Source organism: Alexandromys fortis, unplaced genomic scaffold, assembly GCF_014885135.2.
Source record: "Alexandromys fortis isolate MF-2015 unplaced genomic scaffold, M_Fortis_MF-2015_v1.1 scaffold_9, whole genome shotgun sequence".
Classification (NCBI taxonomy): domain Eukaryota; kingdom Metazoa; phylum Chordata; class Mammalia; order Rodentia; family Cricetidae; genus Alexandromys; species Alexandromys fortis.
Window position 1 is genome coordinate 12714352 of NW_026067892.1, and position 8167 is coordinate 12722518.

Here is an 8167-nt window from a genome sequence, read left to right on the forward strand (position 1 = left end):
AGCTTCCATTTTTATAGTATAACTTACCATTCTAGAAGTCAAAGAATTGCTGTATGATACAGTTGCTCAAATATGGTGCTTGGTGGTAGCTGGCAAGCAGGAAAACAAACCTCCCTTCTAGGCTAAAATATGCCGAGTGATCCTTTTTAGAACAGCCAGGCAGGGGAAGTGAGAGCAGGACTCTTTAGGCTCGGGGAGTCAAGACTTTCTTGCAAATAAACTCAGCAATAAACTCGTGATTTTATGAGGCGTTAATTTATTGCCTTTATTGTTTACGTAATGGGAAGAAGCAAGTCTATGAATCAAAAAGAAAAACCTCTTCTTAAATCATTAATGAGCTTTTCTTCCTACATATCAATGGAAACAAATATAAGCGGGCGGCCACCGAATTTCTGAAGGTAGTCACCTCTGATGCAGCGCGCAGCAGGGTGCTCGCCTTAAATGTAATTCTCAAGTTGAGTCTTTCCTTGTATTTGCAGGAAAAAGAATCGCATCGGACCGCAGCAGCACAGAGGCAAAATTCCTGAGTTTAAGATGTTCTCACATTGCAAAAGAAAACCCAGGACTCAAAGCAGGTGACCGTGTTGTTCTGCATGGTGAGAATCATCTCAATGTGAAGGTATTACCAAAGGTTCCTGGAGGCTAGAATAATATGTAAATAATCTGTGTAAAAATATGCATGAATACATAAGTGAGAAGCAGGCGTATCTTGTCTTTGAGATTCTGATTTAGTTACTAGACTATTCTGTGATCAAGTCTTACTTCCAATCAGTGTAAATAACGGTATCCAGCAAAGCCAAGAAGTCTTTGAATATTACTTTTTTTTTCTCACAAGTTTAGTTTTCTATCATTCATCATCCTGTTTATATTGCGTATGTAATGGCGTCCTATGAGCTCTGTTCTGATCGTAAGATAAAGCTACCACAGAATTTTGGCATGGTGAGAATAATATGTGTGGCTCAGCATCTCAGACAATGAATTAAGCAAATACATCCCTTGTCCAAGTTGAGGACTACTTTGTGTGTGCGTGCGTGCGCACGTATGTGCGTGCACGTATGTGAAATACGTATCATGCTTTTGTTCTGATGGGTGCCTTCAGTTTCCCTGTCAAGGCAGGCAGCTGTGAGGAGACTCATTCCAAGAACTTCATTTCTATGACGGCCATGGAACTAAGTGTCAACCCTGCTGTTTCAATTTATGATGTAGCAAGTGAGGTTTGGAAACCAGAGCTGGCTTGGTTGCCAAGGCAACTGTGATACCACTCGTGACACGGGACACATGGGAGTTTCTAGCCGGAGGATGTGCAAGCAAGCCCAGACAGGACCTGGGAGGGGTGATGGACCAATGGAGTCTTCTGACAGCAACATCGTGGCAATGATACGGTGCAGGTCCAGAGGCATCAGTGTCCTGCCATGTCGCTTCTGTGTCTAAATGCTTGACATCTGTGGGGGAACTGGGAAAAGAGCCAACATTCTGCACACATGTTGCCTCGGGATTTAAGAGTAATATGCACTGAGAACACTATTAGAGATGTTCAAATAAACCATTGAGTTAAAATCCCGGAATATTTTTCTCTTGTTTTCTTACCTAGCTGCTAAGAGAACTTATTTTAGACTGAAATCAGTTAATAGTAAGATCATATACTAACTACTAACTTGATTTTGTTTCAACTACGTTGATTAGATACAAACGTGGGAGAAGCCTGGTGTGTGCCGGGTGGTGTGTACTCTCCTCAGGTCTCGCCATCCAACGGGCAAATTGCAGCAAAGGCTGAGAGTCAATGGTCAAAGAGACGGGGCTATAGACAGAGATGCCCGTGACGCCCCCTTCCAAATGCCCTTTCCTAACTGGCAATATGCCAGCATCCTCTGTGGTCTCATTCCCATTAAAATCAAATAACACGAACAGAAACAGAGGAGGAATGGATAGGGGTGGGAAATGGGAAGAGAGTGGGAAGGGGGAACTATAGCCAGGATAAATTTAACTAATAACAAAATATTAACTACCTCACTGAGTTAAAAAAAAAAACCCAGAAAGTAAATAGCGTATAAATATTTGAACATTTCAAAAAAAAAAATCAAGCAACTATTTAGAGAATTCCATCTATTCCTTTTAGACGCCAGCCTTTCTTTCTACCTAGTTCAAGGCAGGAGACTCGCAGCTAAGAATATCTCCAGTTTGGGGCAGGATTCCAAGGAGGTTTGGAGATAGGCATTCTTGTGTGGGGACTGTTTAGTGTCTGACATAAACCCGTATTTAAAAATGCCACTCTCAGGGAAGAGAAATAGGGGAGAGCAGCTTCTAGAAGTTCGGTCTCCATGGCTCTGTTATTGTTTTGTTTTGTTTTGTTTCATTTTTGCAGAGTGGGTTTAAAAATAATCGTGGACAATGTGAGGAGGATGTCTCCACAGGCTTGGCGGTGAGGGTTGTCTACAAGTGATCTCAGGCTCCATTTCAGTTGTGAAAAGAATGGGTCGGATTGAAATGGAATTCTTGCAGCTTCCCGGGGTAGAAACCAGGAGCACTCAGAGACCAAGCCCTGGGTGGATGGGACTTTAAACCTCAGAATTTCAAGAGTGAGAAGGGGCGCAGGAGGAAGGTTGGGATGCATATTGTATTGATTTCTAATTAAAAAAATTATGACTGGGCTAAACGGGCTTATTAGACAAAGTCAAAAACACACAGCCCTTTTGTCCATTAGCACATAGAATGGCAAGTGCAATTTTTTTTTAAGAGAAAAATGATCGCTTGTTCCTAAGGGAGAATTATCAGTTTGTTTCACTTGGGTGTCTATCAAGTCAGGTCTACAAAGTAACATATTTTGACTGGTTAAAATTGGTCTGGAATCAATGGTAGAGCAATTGGGCATGTCCAGCATCAGAAGAGAGAGGCAGGGGTGGGAGAGGGGCCAGGTCACCCAAGACTGTAGGGGCCCCGGTCAACCTTAGCTGTGTCTGTTTTTCTTTGTTGTATATTAAATAAACCCCAGAGGCATACTTTCCCTGTTATCTTTCGGGGGAGACACCGGCCAAAGACAGCATGGGAAGGGTTGTTAGAGATGCCAACGTGAAGTGTTTGTGCCAGGCCAGGGCTAATCTTTGTTGGAACATTAAAGAAATCCGAGAAAGGCCGTCCGTTCCACATACCTTGTCTGGAGCCAGACTCAACACCAAATAGCAGGGGTCTCCAAGGCTGTTTTTACAAGCACAGGCTATTGGTGGAAAGAGCTTGGAGAAGCTACCAGAAGCTTAAAGGCACTGATTGTTAGGAATACCATTTCTATATTTGTTCCCATCTCTGCTGGGCCCCTCGGCCTTGCCACGGGCGTCACGCTGAAGGGCCTGTGGACCTAGGTTTCTTTACCTTATCTCGTTAAGTCAAGAAAGAACCCCGAAGTCACCTTTTATCTAAACACCTCACATCAGACCTCTCTGACAGGCAATGCGAGTGAAAACGTATTCTACCTGGCCTTCAGAATGAAGGGAGTAGGGTGGCTGGCTGCATGCCCTTCTCCAGGGTGCTCAGCTCAGCGTGGACATGCAAGACTAATATTGAAGCGTAGAAGAAGCCGGTGCAATATTCCCCCAAGTTCTGTATGGGATTGCCTTCTTTTAACTACCCATATTTTCTCTTAAGACTTTCATTCTGTGTTCAGACCCTGCTACTTTATAAACCACCATTACCTACACCTACTTTAACTTTCCTAGGGGAGACCCCATGAGCTGTATACAGGTAGGGGTCATAGTCATATCCAAATGGGCTTTCTTTGCCAGTGCCTGGGCATCCACTTCTTGCCGAGATTCAAGCAAGGAGTTCCTGACCTCCAGCCGTGGGCCTTCGAGTTCCCTCTCTCTGCTGACCACTGAGGTAGGTTCTTCCCAGAAACATTTCGAAACCATTCACACCGACCACACACTTCTCATGCACCGTACTCTGAACGTGTGACGCACACAGACACATTGAGACAGCACAGGACAGCTGGGAGCATGGCAGAGGGTCAGAGCACGTGGCTCTGGGTTTTAGTAGGGGAGCAGCCTGGGTGTATGAGATGTGGAGGAAGTTGTCAGAGATGGTGCACACGACTGGGTCGGAGATGGATGGCTGGGGAAGCTCGAACTCATGGAGGATGGACAGGACAGGCCTGTGGGGGTAGGAGGTGGGGGTGCCTGGTTGGGAGCTCTGGGGAGAGCAGGGCAGAAGAACCATGCAGGGCCCCGGATGTGAGCGGAGTAATCAAGCCAATACTTTACCAAGAGCAGAGAGGCTTCTTTAAGTACAGATGTTATGTGGGGGAAACTGTCAAAACATCCTGAAATATATCCAGATTTGGGAGTGATTAGCATGCGTGACTATTGTAAATGCAGTTTCACCAGGAAGTGACAGGCTAGACCCGGCTCCCTCCACCCAACAAAAATCTGGCCAAAGCAAACCTCGCTCTTAAGAGTCGGCAGGTAGCCATGACAGCCCACCAGTGCCATCAGAAACTGCAAACAACAGTAGAGTATCCACAATGGCTGGTTCCCTCCACCCTAGCACAGATGCCACAGCAGTGAGCGGCCTTACCAACCAAAGTGGTGGGCCGTGACCATGGCCGACCTTGATCACTAACGAGGATTTAGAATCACGTAGGATAGACACCTTTGCACGCGCGTCTGTGAGGGCAGGTTTCTGAGAAGGTTTATCTGAGGAGAGAAGACCTACCCTGAATATAACTGATGGTTGAGGCCTTAAACCGGATAAACCTGAGAAACAGAGCTGAGCACCAATGTTCTTTTCTCTCCGTTCCCTGATGGTGGTTATCCTGGTTGCCACAGGTTGAACCACAGACCCGCTTCTTACATAGAGCTGAGACCGGCAGTGTTTCTAGACTGTGAGCCCAGACAGACCCTTGCTCTGTTAAGTTGCTTCTGTCAGGTATTCTGTGTCTGCCGTGGGAAAGCAACTGACACAGCTGTCATCTGGCAGTCCCAGGCTGTTTGCTTCCCACACCACTACACAGTTATGGTCTTCCATTTCAAGCCGTCATTACCAGGAGAAAGCAGAACAAGAGCAAAATTGAGTGGCGTCCCATCAACTTATTGAAACAAATGAAAGGCCTCATTGAATGCCTGGCTGATAGACATAAAAAACTCTCCCAACTCTCGACGTTGGCGCTTCTGTCCTCTTTGGTTTTCCTCAAAGCTAAAATGCCAGAGACACATGCTTTTCGTGCCGAGCGGCGAGGCCAGCTGCAGATCCAGGAAATCACGCTTGTCTCTAGCAGTGCGGCTGGGTGGGAAGCCTCTGGGATTAATGCCCAGGAGGACTCTTATGAGGCCAAACTGTCAACTAGACACCTTTTCTGAGCTTGATGGGAAAGAGAGATTTCCGCCCAGACTTCTCAGCAATTCTCTGGAGTCTGAAGGTCACCAGGGCTTGCTTTGTCCCGCATCCTGTCTCAGTTTACACTCATCTAGCCATTCCTTCATACAGAGCAGGGACAGCCCATGGCATGCAAGACTCTCTTGGAGACACTGGGGACAATTGTCCTCACCTTGGCTATTCTTTTTCATGCCTGCCCAGTGGAGAATGGAGACAAGAGACAAGAGAGAAACCCGCAGAGCTGGTGATGCTACGTCAAGAGCCAACCAGAACGTGGACCAGAGAAAGGGGACAGCTGTATCATGGGATAGAACTGAGGCCCTCTGGGGAGGCCCTCTCTGAAGTTGACATTTCAGGGAATAACTGAAGGAAGGGAGGGAGCAGCCATGCCAGCTGTGTGTGGGGAAAGAGTTCAAAGCCATAACTAGTGACTCTTAGCAAAGGTGAGGCCCAGAGGCAGGCATGCCTAGGATGCCTCCCCGAGGGAAGAGGCCAATTGCTGGAGCACAGCAAGGAGGAGAGGGATGGGAGAAGCAGAACTACAAAGAGGCTGAGGTGGGAAGATTCTCAGAGGAGTGCGGCTTTGGCTTTCGGTGAGCCGGCAGGCTCCTGAGTGGAACATGCAGTTTCTAGTTTCATAAGCTGATGTTACTGTCTTGACGCGATCTGATTAAACTGGTGACAGGGTGGCCGAGGAACAGGGGTCAGGGAGGGGAAAAGCCAGAAGAAGCAGGGGACCAGAGAAGAGACAGCACCTAAAGAGGGGTGGTGGTACCCTTGCTTGATCTTGGGAGGAGAGACAGGTGCAGGGTGTGCCGACAGAGCTTGAATGACCATATCCAGGATGGGACCAAGTGGCACAAGAAGGTACCTAAGACGTCTCACTTGTGCTCAGCATGGTCCCCAGGGAACTGCTGTAATGGATACAGCAAACTGCCCACAAGTACCAGGAGCGAAAACATCTTCAGGATTTTGTTTTTCTTCCCCATGTTTCCTCTATTGCTCTTATCCCATTAAAAGGCCTGTGAGGTATCCAAGTATACAAGGCTAAGGGGCCACAGATGTCTGCAGACTCTGAATCTAAAAGAAACGAAACTGGGCTACATGAAGTCAGGCAAGGGATCGGCTGGAGTTGAGGTCAGGAATGAGAACAGATTGTGAGCCATGACAGTTCTTCAGACTGTTGCTTCTGGAAGGCAGCCACGTGATGACTTGGGGACACGAGCAGAGGTTAACCAGTTAAAACGCTTTCTTAAAAATTATTTGAAATTGTTTTAAAAATCCATTGACCGTTTTCCTAACTGCAGAGGAACAACATTTTTTTTTCCCTCCAGGAATGAGATTATCTCCAGAAGCGAAAGAAAGGTAAAGAAAGAGAGCAGGGTGCTTTTTGGATTAATTCTAGGAGAGTCCAGCAAGATTAAGTTTCAGGGATGCCTTTGATTACAAAGATCATCTTGCTTTTAGAAACACACACACACACACACACACACACACACACACACACCGATTACTGAGTGTCTGAAGCCAGTAGGATAGACTTGAGAGACAATCCACTATTTTCTATTTTTTTTTTTTCATTCATCTTCCTGCAGCCTAGAGCTGTGTCCTTTGCACAGTTTTCTGGGCTGGGGCAGAAGTCTGGGAAAAAGAGTGCAGCTGTAGACTTATGGTAGAGATGTTTGTCACAGGTGGCTGGTATTAGGAGCAGCTGGCAGGGTTATTAAACTTCCTAAGAAGAATAACTGAGAACATGCTCTGTAGCAGACAGGACCAACTGGACAAATATGGAGACTCGCTCAGAATCCACCCAGGAGAAGACCTTGGAGGCTCCAGCCAGTGAGAGTGAGATCGAGTTTCGTTTTGGCTCACAGCTATGCCTTTTGGTCTGGAGTTTCTGGAAGTAGGTTCCAGAATGACTGACCACAGAGTTACTCAACAGTCTCCTGCCTCTGACCCACCTAATCTGAAAGGAAAAGCACCGTGGCCTGGAATCTGTCTCCCCACCAGAAGATCTTGCTACAGAAACAACACACACTGATGGCTGTTTTTCCTTTTTTGCTTTTAATTCCTCTCACCCTGTATTGAAAGGTCAACGTTGTGAATTTAACTCAATTTGTAAAGCTTACAGTTGGTAAAGGAGAAAAGAAAAGTCAGAAGAAGGCAGTCATTGTTCCCTTTGCCTAGGCCAGCAGCCTTAGTATGAGACTCCTATTAGCATGTACACGAACACACACACACACACACACACACACACACACACACAGAGAGAGAGAGAGAGAGAGAGAGAGAGAGAGAGAGAAAACAAAAAAAAATGATTCTAACGAAAATTCAGGGAAATGATACCCAGAGAAAAAGTGACCTTTTAATTGGAAAATCATCCATATCTATACAAATCTTCTATTTAAGACTATTCATGAGAACACTGAAATTCAAGGAAAACAGTGAGGAAAGGCAAGCTCTGGAGATGTGGCTTGTTTGTCTCGAGCAAGATAAAGCTGGGAAGAGAAGATGAGGCCGAAGACAGAAAGACAAGCAATGGTACACCCCACCCCTCAGCTCTGCACTCCAGTTCCCAGACAGGGCAGCGAGTTAGACCACACTGGTCACACACGTACTCCAGAGGTTTCTGCTACACACTCTATAGCCTGAGCAGACCGCTGTGGAAGATGAACCTTCTCGTGGAACTGAGTGTTCTCTACCTCACTGTCATGGGTACGTAGAGAAATGAACCTTTGTGATGAGAGGAACGCAAACACAGACTAAGCACGGTCCCTGTGATCAGACAGCTGGGCGGGGGGTGGGG

At 46.5% G+C, this 8167-nt stretch overlaps 2 protein-coding genes across 8 annotated transcripts in view; one reads left to right on the forward strand and one right to left on the reverse strand.

The window, feature by feature from the left end:
* Positions 1-8167, forward strand: part of Cdk1 (cyclin dependent kinase 1) — a 1182536-nt gene that overhangs the window by 71654 nt on the left and 1102715 nt on the right. The window lies entirely within an intron of this gene.
* Rhobtb1 (Rho related BTB domain containing 1) overlaps positions 1-8167 on the reverse strand; it is a 110528-nt gene that overhangs the window by 24085 nt on the left and 78276 nt on the right. Inside the window, exon 2 of one of the 7 annotated variants that reach the window (XM_050139451.1) lies at positions 4251-4309. The exons of 5 other annotated variants lie outside the window; for them this stretch is intronic. The gene's annotated coding sequence lies outside the window, so the exon portion shown is untranslated. One more of the 7 variants, XM_050139442.1, reaches the window with a different exon arrangement.